The sequence below is a fragment of the Psittacula echo genome (genome assembly GCF_963264785.1).
Source record: "Psittacula echo genome assembly, chromosome: Z".
Classification (NCBI taxonomy): Eukaryota; Metazoa; Chordata; class Aves; order Psittaciformes; family Psittacidae; genus Psittacula; species Psittacula echo.
Window position 1 is genome coordinate 79,971,420 of NC_137742.1, and position 24,846 is coordinate 79,996,265.

Genomic DNA, 24,846 nt, shown 5'->3' on the forward strand with positions numbered 1-24,846 from the left:
TTGGGGGTGCTATGCAAACTGAAGACCTTGGATTACAGCTAGCTAAAACAGGCTAGTGAAGAAAATTTTAGCATGAAGTACTTCTGTTATAATTTACAAAAGTCTCAAGACATTGGCATGAATTTGGCTGCTCCCAGGCATTCGGAGTCTTCTGTGGAGAAGATAAGTTTGCAGTAAGTATACATGGTTGAGAGCTAGAGGAATTTAAGCTTGAATCTTTCTCAAGGCAAGGCAAGTTTTGGTGGGGTTTTTTCTTATCAAATTAGTTGCTCCTTCCCTTTCCTTATATTACTGATTTCCTGGCTTGTTAAGTCAGCCTTTTTATTCTTTGCCAATTTCTTTTCAGTTGTAGGGCCCTTTGCACACAAGGGTATAAGAAAGTTGAGGTCATGGTGCAAAACCAAAGGATTCAACTTTGAACAAAAATGACAGGAGAGGATGGAGCCAGGGAACCACATTGTCACACATTGGCTAACAGGCAGAAACAGCCAAATTCTCACTCCTGGGAACACCCTGCTGATGTCAGGAGTAGATCTGCTGCCCCACCTTGAGGCATTGCACAGGGACTAATAGCCGCAGTGCACGTCTTACCGTGGGCAGCATAATAAGGGTTGAATAACAGGAACTCTAAGATTCATTTGCATAAACTTCCCTAGCTTACAAATTCTGGGGGATTTTTGGCCTTGGCTTTTGCTCTTCCTTGTGGGTCCAGCTTCTTTCATCTGGATAAATAGAGGTGGATAAAAGCTCTGTTGCCTCAAGTGAGCTGCTGAAGGCACAATTTATGCAGATACTGAGATAAGATTGGAGCATCCGGACCAGGATGAGATAGTATGGAAAGTGCCTCTACTCGTTGGTTTTGTGAGGATCTGCAAGACCTCTTTTTCTCTTCCCCATGCTCTGCCTTTGTGGTTGACTGACACGTCTTCCCCTATGTTTAGGCATTTTCTATAGGACATGGTCCACGCAAAATGTGAGTTACCTTTATTATGCAATTTGCTAAAAACTGTTCTTGCGGAATATAAATTACAAACAAGATTTTACAGCATGTGGTGAGACTGATCCTAATCTCACCTTACAGCATGGATGTTGGGAAGCCAAAGCAGTGATGGTGGCATCGCTCGGTAAAACCAGAACCGAGCCCTCCACATACCAAACACTGCTGTCACCCGCAAATCCCAAACTCTCCTCCAGTCAAGTAGCTGTGCATTACGAAGCTGAAATTTGCACTCAGTGTGTGAGTGCAGATCTTTGTCATATGTGTTGTGGGTGGTGTGTTCTCCCAGCGTCTGACCCACCTGCCAATATGTTAAGGCATGCTGCTCCGTGTTGTGTTTTTCTTCTACCACGGTCTGATTCCTACCTAAGAAGTCTTTTGCTGTCCTGTACCCCAAAGCCTTTTTGATGAGTTTTGAAGGGCTGTTTCTGAATGGTTTTCTTTTTTTCCATTTGTTTGCTTGGGGGTTGATTTTTTTTTTTTTTTTTTTCCATGAAGGTATTGTTGCTTGGAGTTTTTTGTTTTCTTGCCAGATAATAGAAACAAACTGAGATGATAGTTATGGCTAAGAGAAAAGTTGTTATTGAGAAGGATGATTTTAAAACACCAGGTGATAGGCAATGTTTCTGAAAGATGTAAAATAAATCTTCTTAATTAAAAGATCTTCTCAGCTGTTACAATTCAGAGTTTGTCACAGAGGAAGGTATATGCTTGGAATTCAGGTCTGGAAACTTAGGTTATGTAAGTTTGCCATGCTACTGTTTTCATGAAAATAATATGAATAGCAATTAGCTATCATATAGTATATATTATTGACTTATCTTTGCAATAATATGTTATAATCTGAGTTTTCTCCACTGTAACTATATTTTCATTTACTCTTGGTAAATTGCTATAATTTCAGGGCATTTTTCAAAGTTAGTTTTAAAATTAGCCTTAAAAATTGCAGTGCTACATACTGGGAAGTTCAGCCAAGAGAGATAACATAAAGCAATATTTTGTATCATTCTGATTGCTCTAAAAATAGATGCTAAAATTATTTTAAGAAATATGTAACATCTGGAATATGTCTCTGTAATCATAAGCTACTAAAACCTGCTTTTGAACAACCTTTTCAGCACAATTTCATCTAAGTTGTTTTCTTTAACACTTCTTAAGCTATTTGCTTTTTTAAAAAATATACCTATTTTCTTATTTTGACAGAACTTTTACCAGTACATGTCTTTGATAGGTAAATAGCAGGCAGGCTAACAGATTTACAGCCTTGTGTCTTGTGCTAGACTGGAAGAACTGAATGTTACGGGAACAGAAAACTCACAATGTACTGGTTTAGTCCTCTCTGCATTGCTCCCTTTGCCTCTTGTGACTGTTAGAAAAAATTATTCCCTTTAGTCTTCATTCTTCATGACGATTCAGAGGTCAAGCTCAGGTGGCAAGCTTAGACAGCTTAGTCACCTGTTGCTTGTTAATATGATATATTCTGTCTTCATATGGTGTCTCCCCACCAGCATCCTCTTTTCTGGGGTAATGGAAGAGATGTGCTTAGCTAAGTGCAAAAACACATCCAAGCTCCAAAACGTGTAAGTCATGTAGTCTTACAAACATTTGAGTTGGTTTAGAAATGTAAGTGGGAATGCTGTACAAAGGTGTTGCAGCAAGGCAGTCTCTGAGCACAATTGTTTTCAGCAGAGAAAATTTTTAAACCGGAATTTTAATTTTTTTTTTCCTGGCTTTTTCATTTTCTGAAATTGTAATGTAATGACAAGTAAAGACATATGTCCCATAAAGAAAAATGGTGAATTTTGAAAAGTATATACACATTTATATTTCCTATTGCTTATTCCCCTGAAAAATGTGATTTGTCTGAGAACTTGCATGGTTTATAATATAGGGCTGCTAAGATTTCTGTTTGAAGAAGACAAGATTTTGCTAAGTGTGTAACACATTTCTAATTTCTGGCAAAAAAATAAAAGTATTATTATCTGCACTTGTCGATGAAGTCTATAACTTCTGGTTTTGCCATATTTCATGAAATCAGCCTCTTAAAATTTGTGACACGAAGCACAGATCCAAAAATATTTAGTGCAATAGTTAGCAGAAGCTAATGTGCTCTGTCAGAAAACTGAATCTCTTGATTTTTGTGTGTGAAGTGATTATGGTGAGAGGGAATATGTTCAGCCTACCCAGATGCAGAAAGTGAAAACATCAGATTAAAATGAGAGCATTATTTCTCTAAAGAATTATTATAAAAATATGTGAGAGAGGCCACTTCACAGCCAAAACATATGCTTATCGTCAATAAATACTAGTTTTCAAGTTTATTAAGATCCATCTAATCATCTTAAGTTGGCATTTCTGATTACAACAATAATTTGTTCCTGGTCTTGATCTCAAGTACTGTGGACTAGCTTTGCAAAAACAGCTCCCAGACAAGTGCTGGGGTCCTTAATGTGTCACTGAATCCTGCTTTGATTTGTTTCTGATATTTCTATAGAAGCTTTCAGAATTTTAACATAGTGAATATACCCCCCCCCCCCCAAAAAAAAAATAGAATAGACTAGTATATTGTCAGATCAAGATACCAAAAAATTTAAAATGAGTAGCATGAGTCTAACTTTCCTAAAATTGACTTTTCATATGCCTTCATGAGAAAAGAAGATATATTTTTAAATTAGGAAGAAATATATTTTTTTTCAGAAGTTAATTTCCTTATTATTACAATGTGTCAATCAAATCCTCAGATTAACAATTGCTAGAAAATTATTGCAATCCAAATGAAGAAGATTGCATCAAATAATGTAAAGAATGAGCATATAGCTTGCACATAAAACAGCAGCAAGACGCAGCAACAAAAAATATCAATATAGAGCAATCAATGCTGCAGACAATACCTTTAAAATCTATCATGCTGCCTATTGCCCTTTATATTAAATTAAAGGGAAGGGGCTGTAATGAATGAGCATGTCTTTATTCTCATCGGCAACAGTTCTGTAGGAAACCTGGCAATATGACATTTACCATGATTAATTCCAGGTTGTAGCTCTGGTTTATTTTTTCCCCAAGTACATGAATAAAGAATTATTATTAAATTAAAAATACAAAACCCAATATAAATTGACACTCTTTCTAAAAGTTATAGCGAAGATAGACTCAAAAATAAAAGGTTAATATATATTTTCAATAATGTATATCTTAGATTTTCACATTTATCTTTTTTTACTCTTTTATAGTAAGGTTTACCAAAGTGAACAGCCTTAGGATTGTGAATGCAAGGTTGACCAGTTTATATCTAGCTTCTTAGCAGGTTTCTTACATTAAAAATAACACTTAACTGAAGGAAATCTCTAAGTATTAGAGCATACCATGAAGTATACTGCATAAAACTTCGATATTTTTTCTTACTTCATATCAGAAGGGGGCACTAGTGATCCATTATAAATAGGCAGCCTGACATAGCTTTTGTTGTGCCATATTTAATAATAATAATAATAATAATAATAATAATAATGATAATATAATTTCCCCGTTTAATATTGAGGGCATTTGTGTGCATAATTAAGATTATAAATATATAATGTTAATTCAAAAATTTAAATAATTAATAGATGGTATGTAAATATTATCTGTTGTCTCTCTTTTTTTATATTATTATTGAAATACTATTATAGTTCACTTACTGTCTGTAACAATGAACTAATGCTGATAATTCTAACACCTAATTTTGGTGATTTCTAGTATAAACAAGGGGAATTCTAATTGTAACATATCTTGATAATGTCAGTTAAATATACTCCTGGAAAAGGTAGAAATTAAGATCCCCTCTTTATAAAAGCCATTTATGTATGCTGAGATTTGAATTGTCTTATAGTTATTATAACAAAGAAAATGTGTTAAGTATTCATATCATAATGTTTGTGTTGTTTCATATAAAATTAAATTAACAGGAAAAATTCATCATGATGCTTACTTGCTTTTTTTTGTTGGCTTATCTGATCCCATACATTTTAGCAGATTTGTTAGTATTGCTTAGGTCTATAAACTGAGGTCAAGATGAGGTGGCATTGCCATTTCATAGAATCAACTTTGGTATGTGAGCTATGTGAGTAAGAAAAAGCGATGAACAATAATATGATTTCTATTCTTTGCTCTCATTTTCTTGCCATCTATGGGATAAAATCTGTCAGAGTGCATAAGACTGCAAAAAATGTAAGTCAGTAACAGCAGGAAAAACAGCTGAATTTTTAGTCTGGAGGATGCTGAATGATACTGCATTGTAACAAAATACCTACTTATTAAATATGTAGATTTCAGCCTTTGTGAAATAGTATCAGTCCACAGATAATTAGATGGTCTTTTGAAATGTCCACTATTATTTTCATGGGTAGAAATGAGGGTCACTGGGGAGCTGAATTTACCACTCAGTAAATTGAGTTAAGTTCCACGCACGAAAAATATAGTACCTCTAAGTGTTTCATGACATTAAAATAGGTGCAAATATGATCTTTCAAAAATATAAGATGTTATTTAGGGCCAAAATAGTTTTCTAATTTAAAATCACTTGGAAGTTATCAGCCAGTTGCTGTGTTCATTTACTCAGGTGTAAATCCAGAATTTTCTTTGTTCAAAGTGCAATTAAATACTAAAATGGCAGTGAGAAGAAAGGTTCTTTGTACCTTAAAGTCAACTTCATAGTATATATTCATGAGTATAGCTAAGTGCTTTATGTGTGCATATAACCAGGCATTTGTCAAACAAAAATGCACTTTTTCATGCAAAAAACTATAGTCGTTCTACATCAGCCATTTAATCCAAGCAAGCACATACCTGACCTTATACCCTCGAATCTTAGGTTCTTTTATTTCAATTTTCCTAACACCAGCAGTCTTTTCCAGATAATTCTCTGTGAAAGTTACTGTCAGGATAACTGAAAACTCATGGCTTTCTAACGAAACACCCTGTCTGAAGATGTCTCGTCTATTCTGCCATTCTTTAGTGAAACCTATTTTATTAGCTTTCTTCTTTTTCTATTTATTTTTTATTTTTTAATGACAAGAGCTTAGATATCAAATAATGAGTTTTGGATTGGAACCAAGGCTGCTATCAATACCTGAATTTGAAGCTTTAAGTTATAATTTGAAAGTAGTTTCAGCTTATTTCAGCAATCACTAATTTTGAGGCTTATTTGGTATCGGTTCAAATGTCACCATTTTTAACTGGTTTTGTGTTTCACCATTTCAGCTGAGATATTTATTACTTGGTACAGTGGTAAATATTAGGACTGTATTGGAATTGACTTCTTAATGAGTGCAACTTGACCTTCAGACAGAGAAAACCAGAGTTTTGTTACTTAGCTAAACTCTATCGCTTGTAAAGTCAAAGTGAGACATTTTTCATGAGAGGTTTCTCATCTTCTCATCTTTTACATTCTTTATTACTCCTTAATTTTACTTCATTTACTTATCTCTGAATAACCCATTTGTATCTTTTAATGCATGAAGTCGAAACTACTTAGGTATATAAAACAATAGAAAATGTATTGCCTATTATTCTTTTCTCTTTTCTTGTCTTTTTTTTTTTTTTTTCTGCTGAACTCAAAAAAGCATGCTTAAAATTGTCTAACGTGAGTAGATACTGGTTCTTTTTGTACAAAACCTGATTGTTCAGAGATGCGTAAGCATGCATTCATGTTATTCCTTCCTCCTCCTTCAGCTGAACTATTTCTCCAGTCCAATTCTGATTGAAAAGTCACCATTTTGATTCCACTTTTCCTCAAATTCTTTCCCCATGATTTCCTCATAAAGGAGATTATTTTAAGAATTCTCTTTATAGCCCTGAAATCAAATTGGTTTCATGCCTGTGGAAGGAAAAAACCTTCAAATTACACTTTTCTCTACGTACCTCAATACATATCTCTGGCATGCTGATTTCTTGTTGCCATTATAAAAAGTTTTGGTATTCTAAAGAGAGGGTAGCATTCAGATGTCCAAAATCATACTGGGTTTAAATTTAGAATTAACAATCTTACTTTAGGTTACTGGAAATTTACACAAGCAGATACACAAGCAGATACAATATCTGATGTTTTCCACAGGTATATTATGCTTAATGTATTATGGAATTTCAAATTTAACCCAGTGAAAAGCATAATTTTATTGTAGTGTTATTATAGCATTTGCACTTACTGCAGAATTCAAAACTAGATAACCCCAGGACACAAAAGTCTGTTTCGGAATTTAAGATTGCCACATGGTATACAAGATTTTTATTAAAATAAAAAGTAGATATTAGTCATAATTGCAGTGGTGTAAACCTAAAAATACTTCACTAAAATTTCTGGAGTTATCTCGCATTGTAATGTACAATGTAAGTGTAATATCAAACAATATCAATAATTTACTCAGTAATGTCAGCTCATAAACTCATAGGAATAAAAGGAATCAATGATGATACCAGAGCAGGGAGGAGATCAGCGTCCAGGAGCCTCTACTCAGAGCGCCCAGAGCCACCGAGGGAGCCTCAGGTCCTTGGCAGGACTTGCCCAGGAGCCGGCAGCTCAGCTGACGCGAGCAGCTGACTCACAGGGGGCGGAGCCAGGAAGAGCCACGAGGAGCGGCTTAGTAAGGTTCCATGGGACACAGCCCTAGAGGGCAGGGGGGCCCAAGACTGTTGGTTGTTATTCAAGGATCACCTGCTCCAAGCTCAGGAGTGCTGCATCCCAATTAGAAGGAAGTGCAGCAAGAAGGCCAGGAGACTTCCTTGGATGGAGAAGGAGCTGCTGAGGAAAATTCAAAGGAAAAAAGAGGCTTATAGAAGGTGGAAGCAGGGACAGGCGGCCTGGGAAAAATACAGGGATGTTGTCCGGGAAGCTAGGGACCAGGTTAGGAAGGCTATGGCCCTGTTAGAATTGAACTTGGCTAGGGATGTTAAGGATAATAGGAAGGGATTCTATAGGTACGTAGCGAGTAAAAGACAGGCTAGGGACAACGTAGGCCCCGTTCGGAAGATATCGGAAGAACTGGCTATCCAAGATTTGGAGAAGGCTGAGGTTCTTAATGACTTCTTTGCCTCAGTCTTCACTGGCAAAGGCTCTGACCGCAACACCCAAGTCTTGGAAGGCGAACGCAGGGACTGTGAGAATGAAGACCTTAGGCCCACTGTAGGAGAGGATCTGGTTCAAGACCATCTTAAAAACCTAAACATACACAAGTCCATGGGACCTGATGACATCCATCCGCGAGTCCTGAAGGAGGTGGCGAATGAAGTTGCTAAGCCACTGGCCATCATATTTGAAAAATCATGGAAGTCAGGTGAAGTTCCCGACGACTGGAAAAAGGAAAACATAAACCCCATTTTCAAGAAGGGGAAAATGGATGACTCGAGGAATTAGAGACCAGTCAGTCTCACCTCTGTGCCTGGCAAACTCTTGGAGCAGATTCTCCTGGAAGACATGCTAAGGCACATGAAAAACAAGGAGGTGGTTGGTGACAGCCAGCATGGCTTCACTAAGGGGAAATCCTGCCTGATCAATTTGGTGGCCTTCTATGATGGGGCTACGAAACTGATGGACAGGGGTAGAGCAGTTGATGTCATCTACCTGGACTTATGCAAAGCGCTCGACACTGTCCCACATGACATCCTTGTCTCTAAATTGGAGAGACATCAATTTGATGGGTGGACCACTCGGTGGAAAAAGAACTGGCTGGATGGCCGCATGCAAAGAGTTGTGGTCAATGGCTCGATGTCCGCCTGGAGACCGGTAACGAGTGGTGTCCCTCAGGGATCGGTGTTGGGACCGGTCTTGTTCAACATTTTTATCGGTGACATGGACAGTGGGATTGAATGCGCCCTCAGCAAGTTTGCCGATGACACCAAGCTGTGTGGTTCGATTGATACGCCAGAGGGAAGGGATGCCATCCAGAGGGACCTTGACACACTTGTAAGGTGGGCTGAGGACAACCTTAAAAAGTTTAACCATGGCAAGTGCAAGGTCCTACACTTGGGTCGGAGCAATCCCAGGCATAGCTACAGGTTGGGCAAAGAAGAGATTCAGAGCAGCCCTGCGGAGAAGGACTTGGGGGTGTTGGTCAATGACAAAATGAACATGAGCCTGCTGCAGTGTGCGCTTGTAGCCCAGAAAGCCAACTGTACCCTGGGCTGCATCAAAAGGAGCGTGACCAGCAGGTCGAAGGAGGTGATCGTGCCCCTCTACTCTGCTCTCGTGAGACCTCACTTGGAGTATTGTGTGCAGTTCTGGTGTCCTCAACATAAAAAGGACATGGAACTGTTGGAACAAGTGCAGAGGAGGGCCACGAGGATGATCAGGGGACTGGAGCACCTCCCGTATGAAGAGAGGCTGAGAAAGTTGGGGCTGTTCAGCCTGGAGAAGAGAAGGCTGCATGGAGACCTCATAGCAGCCTTCCAGTATCTGAAGGGGGCCTACAAGGATGCTGGGGAGGGACTATTCACCAGGGACTGTAGTGATAGGACAAGGGGTAATGGGTTCAAACTTAAACAGGGGAAGTTGAGATTGGATATAAGCAAGAAATTCTTTACTGTGAGGGTGGTGAGGCACTGGAATGGGTTGCCCAGGGAGGTTGTGAATGCTCCATCCTTGGCGGTGTTCAAGGCCAGGTTGGATGAGGCCTTGGGTGACATGGTTTAGTGTGAGGTGTTCCTGCCCATGGCAGGGGGGTTGGAACTAGATGATCTCAAGGTCCTTTCCAACCCTAACTATTCTATGATTCTATGATTCTATGTGCATTTGAACAGGCAGAACAAACTGCCTATTTGTAGCTCGCCAAACTCAAAGCTGCAATGAGCATTTACATTTTAAATAAATGGAACGTCAAAATCCCTACCTGATTCAGAGGAACTTTAAGAAGATTAGAAAATGATTTGTAGTTGTACCTCTCTACTTTGTGTGGGTCAATAAGCAGAATGCATAAAATGATAACTAGGCTTAACTCGAATAGAATTTGAGTAAACAGCTGATTTCAATGTATAGAGTAAGAGCTGGAAGGAATCAAGTGATCAAGTATACTTAAGCTTTCAACAGGTTGAGCTGGAAGTACACAGCTATTCAAATGTTAGTATTTATATTAACCGATCACTATGGAAAAAATCCAAATTTTCATAATGAGGTCATCTTGATAGAAAAGGGAAAATACAGTTTGTTTTCCCAAGTCATCATTCAATTTTATGCTAAATATACAGGACACTGTGATCTGTCAGTACTTTTAGGAGTCTCAATTATAAACATGAAAAAATACCATTCTCTTCTTTTGTACAGTGGCATTCATTAATCATAAAGTGGTTTATATTCTTTCCATGTATCTTAGAATTCACTGATTTTTGTTTTGCAGGGTAAAACAGAGGTACACAGAAGTTATGCAAGGTCACACAGACAGTCAATGCTCCTAAGAAGTCTATTATGATTTCCTGATAATTTTTTTCAGCTCTACGGTCCTTTTGCTTACTTTAGCCTCTTGGTTTATTTGTCTAGTCATGAAACACTTCCCTTAAATTTGTCACATGATCGTACACTGCCATGATCTGTCTTGAATTTCTGGAAACTTAAAAGTTTTAGGTTTTCTGACTGATCACCTTCCTCTTCCCAAAACTCAATGGCCTGAAGAAGGTTGCGTGATTGTTCAATAGAAAAAAGAAACAAGATGAGATGATGTTTGGCCTTAATGATAATTTCCTTTTCAAGGAAAAAAAAAAAAAAATCAAACAGATAACATCCAGTAACAAATATGATTTGCAATTTTTTTCTCTGGTTTCAGAAAAAGAGCTGATTTCAGTGCAGTGAAACATCAGAAAAAGTTTGACTGCACTTCTTATGCGAATATTTTGTATTTAAAGAGCTTGTTGATTCTGTGAAGATTCTGTCCTTAATGTGAAGGCCTGTGACTGACAGCTGAAGAGAAATGTATTGAAATTTTTAAGCTGGCTGTATTGTTTTGAACTTGAAACACAACAGAGAAGAGAAATAAGATAAGATTTTGCTGGGGACTTTTCTTTCTTCTCATTTCCATTTGCTTCATAGAATAATGAAAAAAATTCAAGGCCAGGTTGGATGGAGCTTTGAGCAACCTGGTCTAGTGGAAGGTGTCCCTGTCTATGGCAAGGGGTTGGAACTGTATGACTTTTAAAGTCTCTTCCAACCCAAACCATTTTATGATTCTATGAATAATGTCAACTGAAACTCCAAGGATGGAAATGGTGTTCTGCATTCTGTAAAAAGACTGTTGAAATGCCTGTCAGTCCATAGCCTCAATGTCTTCCTCATTAAATGTGACCACCTTAGAACAGAATGTTTTGTCTGTAATTCAGACTAGCGAGGGAGCTTGTGGTGGATCCTGCAGCTGAAGCTGCTGTATCCTCTTTCCTGTTCTCTTTATGTTGACTTTGAAATCGGCATCAGTAATGAACTTTGTGCAGGCTCAATCTTTCCCTCAGTGGATGTGGCAGTGAAGTTTCTAAAGGTATATTAAAACCAGACTTTTCAGTTTTGTCCTGGGTTCAGCAGCAGCAGTCACTTTTTCTCCTTCTTAGTAGCTGGTGCAGTGCTGTGGTTTTGACTTTCGGCCTGGGAATAATGCTGATAAAGCCGATGTTTTCAGTTGCTGGTCAGAATGTTTACTCTGACCAGGGACTTTGTGAGTCTCATGCTCTGCCAGGGAGGAGGGGAAGCCGGGAGGAAGCAGGGACAGGACACCTGACTCAAACTAGCCAAAGAGGTATTCCATACCACAGCATGTCATGCCTGGGATGTAACTGAGAGTTACCCAGAAGGGCTGGATCACGGCAGGGTGGGGGTGAGGTACCGGCTGGTGAGCGGTTGTATTCTCTTCCTTGTTATTTCCTTTATCCTTATTATTGGTGGTAGCAGTAGTGATTTGTGTTATACCTGTAGTTATTAAACTGTTCTTATCTCAACCCGTGGGAGTTGCATTCTTTTGATTCTCCTCCCCGTCCCTCCAGGAGCAGAGGGAAGAAAGGTGGGGGTTGGAAAGTAGACTGCATGGTTCTAATTTACGGCCTGGGCTTAAACCACGACAAGTTTTGACTATCATATTTAAAGCAATAAGGTCTGTATTTAAAGCTGCTATTCAGCTTCCATCGTAAATTTCTCTTTACACTTACATGTAACTGCACCAAAATTTCCCTTTAAATTTTGACCCTTTAGTGGTCTCATCTCAATTGGTAGGGTGTTGTTTTTTGGGGTTTTTTTGATAAATTCCAATTAAAAATTTATCAATGGAATCTTAGTCTTCAAAAATTGCGGATGAAAGTTGAACAAAGCAAACACATTCAGACTGACTTTACGAAGTGCTGAACACCTTTATACAGCAACCTAGACTGGTGAAAACAAGAGCACCCTTGTAACATAAGACTATTTCAAGAATATTAACACTGACTACTGCGGGCTGGCATCCTTCCTGAAATTTCAGCAAACCACGTTTGTACCTGGTTGCTTTTGACCAAAACCCTTTTTCTTCTTTACAGGACCTGAATGGTCTTTCAGCTCGGCCACAGGAATCTGCTAAAATATAAGCAAAGTAAGACAGACTGAACTGTTATGAAGTTTCTTTCCACCAACAATTGCATTTTCTTACTATTTTGCTTTCTGCTTCTTTACTTCTGTGGACCCAGATGTAACTTCAGGTCTTCAGGTTTCCAGGACAAGGGGAAGAGATATAGTCAGAAAGCACTAGGAGAAAGGCTTGTTAGTTTTGATCAGCAAAAGGAAAATAAGTATTCATAGGTGTGGGAATAGAAGGAAAATGCTTGTAAATGATGATAGAAAAGTTATGTGGTATTATTTCATTTTGAATAGGTGGCTCTCAAAGTAAAAAATCTTGACATCATGATGTAGTATAGTTAAAGACTTTCAATATGCATGTTGGCCAATATAGTCTTAAAAACAAATATGGTTTACGAGTTTTATTAAAAATACCTAAAAAAAATTCAGTCACCGAAAATGTAAAGCATTAATACCATATTTAAAGGTAAAGGTCCTTATTACATTTCTAGCTACAGGATTTTATTTTTTTCCCAGGGGTTTCTTTACGAAGAGAAACCTCCTATTTGACAGCCTTTTGGATGATATTAAGAGACGGGAATTGCTGTCTCTAATGAGTAAAACAAAGTTGAGAAGGGCTGAGGCTATTGATACTGTTACTGGTCTCTGACTATTTGCCTGAGAAAAAAATACATGCATGTAAAAATGAAAAGAACTTCAAAACCAGAAGATACAACTTTGGGGTTTAGTATTCATTTTTATTTCCAACCATGTTCCTTTGGAAAGGCAAAGGAAGTGTATGACTTTTATTATGTGTTCAACAGATATGCTGTCTTTGGACCAGCTTCAGGCTCTTAGATTCCTTTTCAGTTTCAGGAGCACTGTAAGTGTTGCAGAAGAACAGCTCAAGATGATTCTAATTACAAAGCCAAAAATGAAAAGAAGTGATGTGGGAAGGGGAAATGGCAGATAAAGTGACATCAGAAGCAGGAGTCTGACTGTCCATGTGAATTTCAGGACTTTGTCATGGCCAGTGGAGTTTGTGGGTCACCTGCAGTCTTCTTTCTGACTTATCACAGGTAAGTTTCCAGGATCTCAGTGCTAAACGGAAAGAGATGCTGTGATAGTTGCCAGGTGGTGGCTACTACTTCAGTAAGGCTCCTCTTTTAAGTTTTCTGCTTTTTTAGCTCTGGCAACAGATAACTAGTTCCTATATTAGATTATCTTAAATTTTTAGCAAATCTATATTGGTCTTTCTTTTTCTCTGCATCTTCTTCCACTCACCAGTCATGACTCCTGAATGTTTATTTTTAGGTTTTAAATGTTGTTGAATTTCTTAAAAAAGGTTAGTGGTTGGGGTGTGTGTGTGTGTGTATGTGTGTGTGTGTGTTTGTGTTAGGATTTGCGTACTCTCTTTTCAGCTCTTTAGGACAGGGTTGATTGATTAACTACCATTTGTGTTTCATCTAGGAAAGCTTAAGACAATAGTACACAGTCATGCTCTAATGGGATCCCATACTGTGAAATTGCTCCCAATGTGTGGCTGGTTCAAAAGTTTACCTGCATTCTGCTTCACATGCAATAGGTCTGATGCTTCTGCAGGCAAAGTGTCTCAAAGCTAAGTGGGAATTGGGTTTTAGTTCAGAGGAATTGAACTGATAGTTCATATTCCACTTCTGTTTACTTCAGTACTCCTCAGTCTCTAGCCCATGACATAATTGAGTGAAAACATACCAAATGAAGCAAAGGGAGACCCTTGGAAAAGACGAATACACAAGTAAGCAGCTCTGGTTGGAACAATTAATTCAATCTGCTTATTGAATGTCAGGGTCCAGTGGGAAAGGGACTAGCAAGGGCAGCATGATGACTAAATGACATTCTGCAGGGAGGAAAGGTTGACTTCCAACATCCTATGCATAAAGCATTATCTGTTTGTACAACAGGCCCTGAAGAAATGACAGTAAGCATTGAGAGATGATAAAAGTACTGATGATTTAATTTGTGTTTCCTCAATTGAGCAGGAAGAACCAAATTTCGACTATTTGAATGATGGTTTTCTGCAGGAAAATACTGCAAGGAGGCATTTCAGTGTTATTTACCCCTTGATTAGCTCTACAGTCTTATTCACTCTGTTCTTTCATGTCTAATTACTAGTTTGCATTAATATGAAAAGAGTTAAGCCCCCATTTTTCCAGAGTAACTTAGCAGAAGAAAGAGTTCATATCCAGACATGGTGGAACACATCTGGGTAGAAGTCTCTTATTATCACAAAGGAAACTAAATGCATAGTACTAAGTGCATGAATACTTTAGTCGTCAAAGGAAACTGATTTCAATCAGAACCAGTGACCTGGATATTGTCTGATAGTACAGTATTTTATTCCTAGTATGTCATTACACCACTGATTGCTAAATTGTGCATTTTGCCTCCTTTTCATAATAGTTGCTACCTCTTAATAGTTGCTCTAACTACATGACTGAGAAGCTGTCAATGTGGTAGTGGCTCAGCACTGGGTATGCATGTGTATGTTAGCATTTCTGTTATAGGAAACAAGGCTGTGTATTAGATTATTTGAATTCAGGGATTCAGAGATTGTGTTCTGCTCAACCCACTTAGTGCATAAGTAAAGTATTGAAGTTATTCTCAAATCACTAAAGGTTTACTTACAAATCACTAAAGATTTGCTTTTCTTTCCTTTAGCTGCACAAATAAAACTCTGTCACAAGAGTTTGATGACATGATCTCTACAAGACAAATTATAAAAAAGAAATACCTATTTTTTCTGCACAACTAAACCTAAATAATCTTCATGTTAAAATTTTTTTATAGTGAATATGATGACAGTTGTTTGCAGAAAGGACAAAGAGGATGTTCTGGAGCATATAGTAATGAAATTATCAATGAGAGTGAATGAGAGTGTTATTAACAGAGAGAATTCATGAGACCTTCCTTAGGCTTTTTGATCTACCGATCCAGTAATGTCCAGGACAGCACAGGTAAGGTATAATGTTGGAACAGTTATTGTTTGCTTGAAAGGTTAAAGATCATCAAAGTTTAGGACTGGGAGTCAAGGAGAGAAGAGAGGGCACACAGGAGCAGCAAAAAGAGTAGAAAGTGAGCCCGGTCTTCTAACACTTCTGGCTGCTGCAGGAAGACTCCAATTACCATATTGCCACAAAACCAATTGAAAATAAATGCTGAAATGTAACTGGCCTTTGAAATTAACCTGACAGTTCCCTGATGGGAAAGCAAAGCAGAAGGTCATCTTCAAGAACTGTAAAAGGCTGCCCTGTCCTTCACTTTAAATCCTGTATGAAAAGAACAGTGAAGAATGATGGGACAAAATTGTATCAGAAAAGCAAGACCTAGTAGATATGGAAGCACTGTTTGTATTTTGTCAGAGAATGGAGAGAATGTCCTCATTATGCTTGTTCCCTTATTAATTTTGTTCAGAGATCTGTTTTAAACTCAGCTACCATTGTGCACATAATGTAGTATTCCAAGGCAGGAAGTCTTTCTATAGTCGTTAACTAATTCAGATCTCAAACTGAAACCTGTGGATGTCTATCTTCTGCTTTTCTATAACTACATAAAATTACTCCACAAATGAGACCGGACTGGACTTCAGTGTATGTATATACATATCTATTAAAAAAAAAAAAAAATCAAAGCAGCTCTGAAAACTAACTAGTTGAAGATTAGGCACAGGGATAAGAACTCCCAGTCCTCATGTATGGCAGCACACAGAACAATCCTGTGATTTTTTTAGTGTATTTGCAGCTGAAATGCTTCTCAACTTGTCTTAGTAAATAAAGTTAACACCTGACAAGTCAATGGTAACTTTGCCATCTTTACTATGCTAACTGGTATCTCTCAGACACAGTAGAGATCCATTCCACTCACTTCCTATACCAAATAGAGAGCACCAAGTTTCTCTGCCTTTTTCCTTTGTTTGTTTTTTAATATGTGAAGTCAGAAAGAGAGAATGTTATAAGACTTTCATTGTACAGAAAAACCAGTAGCTTTGTCAGTGGCCAGAAAAATGACATTTTCAAGTGACAAAGGCATACATCAAAGTAAAAAATGTACTGTTTTGCTCATTACCTGGTGGGTGGCATGTAGGCTTCTTTGTTAACTTTCTTCATGCTATGGTGTGCTGGGAAATTTCTTAACACCCTGTTGAGCACAAAGAATCCTATTTCAACCAATAAACCTGATCAGCACCTGTTACTCTCCACCCTCTCCCAGCTGCTTTATGATTTATCGTGAAACAAAGAAAATAGGAAAATAGGTTGAGAATCAGTGACTTGGGAAACCAAAGTAAAGTCCAGTCTACGCACGAATAACAGCATCAGACTAAGCCTAATTCCCAGAAATGAAAGATACTAGTTTCAATTATAGCTTATTAATAATATAAACAAGGTGAAACAGAATTGTTTCTAACTTTATCTTCTTCTCTTCATTATTGGCAATTGTAAACTTTCTTCGAAATTTTTAATACTTAAAATTAAGGATTGGTGATTTTCTCTAGTTAACTTTTTCAACAGCTTTTTCTAAAATTTTTACATTATGCCATTTTTTTGTCCTCTTCCAGCAATTAGATGGTTGACATAAAACATCAGATTTTCTGTGAGCTGGATGGTATGTGATATCGAAGAAATTCCATGTTTCCTCTGTTTATCAGCAACGACCAGCTATGCAAATGGATAAATATTTTAAAGACCTTCTTAGCCAAATAAATAATATGAAGACTTGATTGCAATACAAAATAGATGTAGCTAATAGGTACTACCAGCTGCAATTATAAATATCTCATTCAAACATAAGCCATCTTCATCAAAGGCTCTATCTCTGTTTCATCTATGACTGAAATCTACCTGGACACATTATCTGATAAAATTTGCACTTTCAAGGCCTCTTAAAAGTCAAAATGCTTTTCTCACTGATGAACAGGAGAGGGCTTGAAGGGTCACAAACAAGATCCTTGTTAACAAACCTAACCTTTACCCCCCTAGAAAGAGAATTGCAGCTTTCAACTTTTTTGTTGTTTGTTTCTTTTTTTCTGGTTTCAACCTAGTCAGGTTAACTCTTTTTCTAACTTTCTTTCACTGTACAGTTAGCCCTGGAAATACAAATTATTATGAAAGAAACAGATAGAAGTACTCCAGACCTGCCAAGGACCTCTGATAGAAGACTGTAAACCATATGCTAGTACTCGCCTTCTATAACATGACTTGGCTAGAGCAGTGATGAGGTGTTCCATGTTCATGGGGGTTAGCATCCAACCATAAATGGACAATGAATGCAGATGTTCAGGTCTGGCATTGGCACTGGAAGGGGTTGCAGTGCAGTGGCAATGCCCACTTGCAGCCCAGAACCACTCCCCTCCCCTATGTGCTGGTCTGCATCCCCAGAGCATGAGCAGCAGGTCAAGGGAAGGGATTCTCCCCCCTTGCTGCACTCTGTGGAGACCCCCCCTGAAGTCCTGCATCCAGCTCTGGGGCAACAGCACAAGAAGGACATGGAACTGTTAGAGCAAGTCCAGAGGAAGCCATGGAGATGCTGTGAGGGCTGGAGCAGCTCTGCTCTGGAGACAGGCTGAGAGAGCTGGGCTTGTTCAGCCTGGAGAAGACTCTTTAAGGGGAGACCATAGAGCAGCTGCCAGTGCCTAAAGGGGCTACAGAAAACCTGGAGAGGGGCTCTGGACAAGGGCCTGTAGGGACAGGACGAGGGGGAGTGCATTAAACCTGACAGAGGAGAGACTGAGATGAGATCTCAAGAAGAAGTTCTTCCTTGTGAGGGTGTTGAGACCCCAACGCAGGTTGCCCAGAGAAGCTGCCCAAACCACTGTGTGATTTTATGATTCACTCCTTACCAGACTTTACTTACAGCTCATCTTTGTACCACAATTCTGAACTGAAGCCATCTCTGAGGACAAGAGGAGTCAAATATTTTAGATCATCCTGGGTATGATTCTCTTATTGTGGGCCATTATGCTGACTTACATCCTCCAGCCTCAGAGAGTCTGTGGCAAGGACCTTTGGTTCCTTTAACGTCCTGCAAGTATCATTGGTTGATTGCTCATATATACGACTACTGAATAGGGATGACCTTCAAGAAATATAGGAGATCTTCTTTTGGAAGCCTATCAAAGCCTATAAGCTGCCTTTCTTACTGAGATACAAACTTCCCTGAGCAAGGCTGGTGTCAGATATACATGCTAGATAGGAGACTCATGAGCAGACCCTGATGTCAGAGACTATAATTCAGCAGCATCATTAGTTATATATGCAAGCAAGTGGAACATTTGTCCCTTAATAACTCTAATATGTTTTTGTCTTCTTTTGCTCACAATTGATTTTTTTTTTTTTTTTAAAAAAGAAGAAATACACTATTATCTGAGATAAGAGATTAAAGAAGATTCACTCATTCTTCAGGAAATTTGCAGTACAGTTTTGTGGACTTACGAGACACTGGCCAGGAAATAACTATGGTCATATGTTATAAAAGATAGCTATAGCAAATTCAAAGGACTTTTGAATCATTTGAGCTATAAACTGTTCACATGAAGTCACTCCCATCATGTTTTTATCTTCTGCTGTATTCATTGTAAAATAGAACCAAATTATACTCCTTTTTTACAAGTCAGATGAAGACATTCTACTTTGTAGACATTTTGACTGATTTCTGCCTGATGATGTTTGTGTTTTCTATCTCATTGTCATTGCTCCAGTAGTTAATCCCATAAAATCAATAGTTTCTTGAGCATAAAACATAAACATCATCAAGTTGTTCCAAGCTATTTCTTATATATGAAGAAGTACATTCATTGAACTTGGAGAAGATTAAGGAGAAAGATTGTGTGGAGTGAATAAAAAAACTCCCCTCATACACACACATTCACTATTAGCGCTCCTGCCTTAAAATAAAAGTGAAACTTTCCTTAAAACTCTCAAGTATATGACTGTGAGAATTGACCTGTGAATATTTTGACAATGAACAGCTATCCACTGGAATACGATTTTTGAGCCACGCTCTTTGGCTAGTGTCTCAAAATGAGCTAAATACATGGTATTTCATGTTATGCTTTTCATCACTGCTATGTTTGCGTTACTAAAAATCTTTGCACAGATGGGCAGAGGCAGTGCTGTCAGAAAATTTTCAGTTGCAAATTCTCTGCTAAATCCAAGTTTTTTCTTCCTCCAATTGTTTAAAAATAAAACAAAACAAAATGCATAATACACCTAGTTCTGATTATCTTTTATGCTAATTTACAGCAAAAATGTATTGCTTAACTTTTTATTTCTTTTTATTCCTCCAAAAGAGACACTATTGTGAAGAATGGGAATTACTTGGTTTATTTCATGTTAATGTTTTCCTGGTTTTAGCCATTATTTTACTTTCCTCTTTTTTTCCCCCACTGTTATCTTTTTCTAGTATGGTTTTACATTACCAGGAATAGAGGAACTGGATGATACCAAATAAGATCAGTCCTTCACCCTTTACTTCATATAAAAGGCAATCTGGACCTACCTTGATTTTTTTGAAGACTTTAACTAACTCTTTTCTATCCCTCATATTCAGCAGAAAAATCTGATACTTCTTATACTGGTGAATAAAAAAAATAGGAAACCCACAAACTGCTCAGTTGAAAAGGAGCAGTAGTAGATTATCTCTTAATACTTATGTGCATGGAGCAAGATTCCCTTCTTTTTCACTTCTTTTCCATTTGTATTAAGGTTGTAATAGTGCAAATCACACGATATATTCAAATACATATGCAGAATTTGTTCCATTATGCAATCATTTGCATTCTGTGATAAAGTTCAAACCCACTTTCTTGTAAAATTTGAAGTTGTATAACTAAAATTATGTCGCATGACATATAATATGTTTGGCCATTATTCACTGCATATTATGTGCTAAACCTATGTTTAAACAGATTCATTCCTCCAATATGGAAGGAGAAGTAATGCCAAATAAACTTGGTGACTTCTGATAACCTATAAAGTCAGACTAACTAGCTCATATGTACCCTATAATAGGAAACACAATGGAATAAACAATATCTTCAGTTTTCCTGAGTGAGAAATACATTTACAGAAATGGATCTTTTCCCTTTTCATTCACGTTGTTGAGTTGCAGTCTCTACTTGAACCTTACCTGCTGCTGAAACAAAGCCCTCAACTTCTGTCCCCTGAATAGTTCTGTGTTGTCAGTTCTTCAAACCTGCTTTGCTCTTATTGTGTTGATCAACCAGCAGATTTAACTAGGAAGATTTTGTAGGAAAGATATTATTCAAAATAAAGCCATGTTGAAAGATTATAATTGCAATGAAAGAGTAAAACTATTGTCTGCTCCTGAATTTTCCTCAGCAGGAGACAGCAGAACCTCTGTGATTTTCCTCAGGAGAATGAGGTGTGAGGGAATGTATCTGGAAATCAGCTGAAAGGTTCCAGGGGTTTTTCTGTGCCGGGGGTGGCTCAGAGTTGGTAGATGACAGGTAAATTACAACAACTTTTGCATTCTTGCTGTCTGGAAATGAAATCTCTGGACATGAGTTTCTGATCGAAATCTCAGTATTTTGAGGCACTCAATTCCCTTCTTAGTAGTCAAGCTACTAATTTTGTCTGCATCTTTATTTGTAGCAAACTATATGTTATATATACATATATATGCAAACGCGTACACACACATATTTATAGACATACACATATTTATATGTCTATTCTGAAAACACATTATGTACAGTCAGGTACAAATTTAGCTACAAACAACATTGATATATATAAATACGTGTAAGCTGTCATTAAATCTGATTATGATTTCTTACTTGTAGAAAGAGTAAGTATTTGATGCATTTTATGTTACTTTTTGAAGACTGCTGCTAATGCATTGGTATTGGTGCTCACATATTTTAATATGCCGTACGCCTGAATTACAGATGATTATCTGACAAAGGAAATCTGGCGTTAAACAAAATGAGCTAGTACAGTGTTTAAAAAAACCAATTCTAACAGAACACCTGTTAAGTGTATGTATTGTATTTAAAAATTTAATAGCCATCTATTGTCAGTATTGTCTTTGTCCATGTTGACAACAAAAGGCTAAATACAGTGCATACAGTAGGTCCCTCTGGTTATACCACGAACATGACACATGTCATCCTATGATAAATTGGCTCTGTGTCTGTTCAATTTCAAATCCAAAGCTCTAGAGGCAGAGGTGTTAGAAAGCAGGCATAATTCTGGCGAGCAGAGGCTTCATATGCACAAAATTAGTGTGCATGGAACAGATAACAGAAAGTGAGAGGGAGACTGAGAGGAAGTTTGTGCAGGTTTGTCAACTTCCTGCGGTTTAGGTAGTATTGCCAGATGTTAGGTGTAAAAACCACATCTGTAAGCATGATAATAAATGTTACAGGATCTGAACTGACAACTGTATCAAGCACAAATGCTGTCTTTTTTTCCTCATTTGTATACCAATTACATAAAAGATCCAAATATTAGGTTCCAGAATATGTCTGATAAATAATCTGTGTGGCTTATTCAGTACATCTGGGTCAGATGTGCTGGCTGTGTGACAGATGCAGTGTCAAAAGAAGATTTTAACTTGGAAAAAATGTATTCAGATTGCTACTAAGTACTGTACTTAGAGATTAGAAAAGGGCCTAGTTCAGAAATCGCTGTAAGCATAGTGGTAACTACCTCTCTCTAGGCATTTTATTGTGCATTACTGTCAGGTCCAGGATGTGAGACATCTTCCTCACCAACTGCTGAAGAAAGAAGTCGGCAAAACCAGTGCTGTTCTGTACCATTATATTGTCCAGCTATCTTATTCCCTGGGTAAATACATACATTTTGTGGGACTACTCAAAGAGTAAGAGACTACTTGATGTGAGTAAGGGTGACAGAATCAAGCATTACATGCCTGCATATTTCTGCAGAATTTTACATTTTTCATGCTGCCCTGAAATATTTACATAGTTCATGTCTGGTGAAGGCTCAAGTCAGTTCTTGTGTTAGTAAAACAAGTTCACTTAACCCTGATTTTAAACCAAACTTGAGCCAAAGCAGGACAGCTGTTCTCTTGGTCAAATGTTGCTCTGATAAACTGACCCCATATGCCTTGCTGATAAGCATGTCTTTTCAAGAACTTCTGGTGTATACAACCCATTTCATCTTGTACTCTTTCATGACTCATTTCTCAGCAATGAACACTGGATTTCATATTCTACTGAGACAAAGTCACTTCCTGTAATCTTTTAGGAGATCCATCTCTTCTTACCAATCTTCCCAAGTTTCCAAATACTTGAGGGTACACCTTGAATACTATTGAACCACTAGACAGTGACCATCTCTGTCAGTGTTTTGAGATGCATATGTTAAGCGCTTGTATAGGCATGGATTGCACGAAAGTATCTTGAAAAATTCCCATTGAAACACTGCCATGTACACTATTGTACACTCTCAAACCAGGAACAACGGTCCATCTTTCTAGTGCCTGCTTGCTAGAGGGTTACTGGGTTAATGTTGCTCAACTCTGATGATATTGTGAGGAACAGAATAATCATGGTATGTGTGGGGCTTCAGTGTTAAGCATAAAATAATATAGAAGTAAAATCTGTATGAAAATTTGAGAGCGAAAGCTTTGATAGATTTAAGAGATAAATAATAAATTTATTACACCTCATTTTTTTCCCTTTTATCTGTTACTTGGTGCTTTTTTTTTTAAAAAAAGAAAAGGTTTTACACAACATAAATATAGTATTTAAATATTTAAAATGTACATGAAGAAAATCTTCTTGAATGCACTACCTGTACATGAATGTACATACTAGATGTGTCTGAGTCCATTTGGTATAAGAAAACAGGCCATGAGATTATGTGTTTAAAGATGTTAAACTATTCACTCACATAGAACTGAAATATTCTAATCTCTTCTGTAACTGGTGAACTGCTAGTGAAAGTCCAGGCAGACAGAACCCAAATATTTGCAACACATAAAGGTGCCAGTTTTCTAAATTTCAGTGTTTGGGAACTGGCAGAAGTGGAAGTCCGACTTACGAAAAAGTAAGAATGGGAAAATAATGTCTTATGTACTAAAATTGTGACTTTTCTAGCATTTAAAATCTTAAAAAATATAATGAAAACCAGAGCACTGTAGGTTATGCTGCTCTATGGAAGCAAAAAGACATATGGTTAGTTTGAACCAGCAAGTGTTTCATACTGCAACCAAGGGATGCATTTTGCAGGGATGAAATTGAGCAAAGGAAAATTTAGTCTTATTATCAGGAAAATGTATCTAGTAATGAGATCTATTAGAATTGTGGAATAGTCTCTAGAGAGAAGGGATGGAAGTCCCTTAGTTTGAATCTTTGAAAACTGGTCGAGGGAAAGGTTTTCTTGCTGGGGAATAACTTTGTATTGGCTATAAAAGGCATGGTGTCAACTTATGGGAAATTTCTGCCTCTGACATCTTCTGTAGTCTGATTTATTATTAGCATACTTGGTACAGCATTTCATAGAAATCTGAAAAAGATTAGATCCTGACATCTTGATGATTTTCATAATGCAACAAAAGCAAACAAGTTCTGAAATGCTCTACTGTATCTCAGCATCTTTCCTAAGTGCATTTTCATGTCCATGTAGTTTCATTATACTGAGGTTACTTTATGCCTTCATTATCTTTCTTTTTTCTTTTTTCTTTTTTTTTTTTTTAATTCATCTTCGTTTTTTGTTTATATGGTTTTTGATTTCCAATATTGTAAATTTATGTATGAGCTGAGAGCAACATTTGCATGGGAGAAGGTAGAAGAACTTTTAATATTTGTTCAAACTTTAAAAGAAAGTTCCCCAGGCAGGAAAATGCATATAACACATTAGTTCACTTAAATGCCAAACATAGGTGTGTCATTTGATATTAGCAAAAGTATTACATGTTAAGTTTGCATTCTTTAGTATTCATAGTAAACAGCATGCATTTCACCAACAGAATCCAACAGATTTATAAATCCTCTTGAATCAATAATAATAACAAAGTAGAACTCTTTAGCTTTTCAAGTGACTCATGTGAAATAACTGGCTGGATGCCTGTCCATTTCTACTGAAAGCACATTCTTAATCTCTACTGAGAGTCACAAGGTCTTATATGGAGCAGCAGCTCTGAACCACTAAGGACAGAAAAGGTTCCTCACAGGGTGATAATAAGAGATACAAATATGGGTATCACTTGCTATTGCTTAACTTTTCCTGGCAAAAGTGTTTTCATTATTCTCTACAGCTGTTTCATAAACTTTTTTATAAGGTTAAGTTCAGTTCCA